Below are 1,119 nucleotides of genomic sequence, written 5' to 3'. Positions count from 1 at the left end.
GAGAGAGAGAGAGAGAGAGAGAGAGACAGAGAGACAGAGACAGAGACAGAGAGACAGAGAGAAACTTAGAGAAGGAGAGAGAAAAAAATCTGGGCTCAGTTGTATTGTTTATTTAATGTCATATTTCATTGTATTTGGTTTGTTTATGAGCGTTCTTAAGTTCCATGGCTTACAATGTCTTGGACGAAAGCTATACTATAAAGACAAATATAGTGTGGCTATATAACAGATTTGTTTTGCTTAATGTTGCTTAATGTGAATTGGACAAGATGGGTGTTGGAGGGTTTTTTTTCGTGTGGTTTGCTTCTTTCTTCCTATCAAGCATCCATTATCTTTATCTGTCATCCTTCTGGAGTGTTTTGTAGTTAGTTTGTTGTTGTTGTCGTTGTTGTTGTTGTTATTGTTGTTGTTGTTGTTGTTGTTGTTGTTGTTATTGTTATTGCTATTGTTTTTGTTGGGAAGTTGTGTGTTTGTTTTGTTTTTTGTTTTGTTTTGTGTTTGGGTTATTTAGTTTACCTTTTTTACTATCTGATAACACCTCTAATCGTCGACACTTATATGGCCTGTTTATGTTGCAAGTGCCTTGAGACTCCTACCAAAATTAAAACTGAACCAAGAAAAAGGAGAAGAAAATCAACGGCGAGAATAAATCCAACCAAGCAATTATTAATATCAAAACAGCCAACCCTGAATCTTTCCAAAGGGGTAATGTCTTCTGATTCGCTCTTGCGCCCGGCAACCAGTCTCCGCAAAGTGGCGCTAGCTTTACTGATGGTGGAGAAGCGTCTCTTCACAGAGGGCGACTCCGGGGACAGAGGCGTGCTGGGAAGACTGTCCTGCTCAAAGCTGTTCTGCCGACTCAGTCTTGCGGCGTCGGAGACCTGCATTTATAAAAGTGATAATAATAGTAATTATTATTATCAGTATTACTATTATGATCAGGAAAATAATCATCGTAATGAAAATAATGATGATGATGCTGATGATGATGATGATGATGATGATGATACGGATAATAAGGATAATAAGGTAATAACAATAACAATGATGATAATAATAACAATAATAATAATAATAATAATAATAATAATAATAATAATAATAATAACAAAGACAACA

General features: G+C 35.7%; 1 protein-coding gene across 1 annotated transcript in view; it reads right to left on the bottom strand.

The window, feature by feature from the left end:
- The window catches only part of LOC101860076, a gene marked incomplete at its 5' end in the record, with an annotated part of 13,212 nt that extends 12,331 nt beyond the window's left edge, over positions 1-881 (bottom strand). Inside the window, 1 exon segment of the mRNA XM_005092226.3 lies at positions 687-881.
- Between the last annotated feature and the right edge of the window lie 238 nt (positions 882-1,119).

This window comes from Aplysia californica, unplaced genomic scaffold (assembly GCF_000002075.1).
Source record: "Aplysia californica isolate F4 #8 unplaced genomic scaffold, AplCal3.0 scaffold00042, whole genome shotgun sequence".
NCBI lineage: Eukaryota > Metazoa > Mollusca > Gastropoda > Aplysiida > Aplysiidae > Aplysia > Aplysia californica.
Note: the sequence above shows the minus strand (reverse complement) of the source record. Positions and strands in the feature narration are given on the sequence as shown.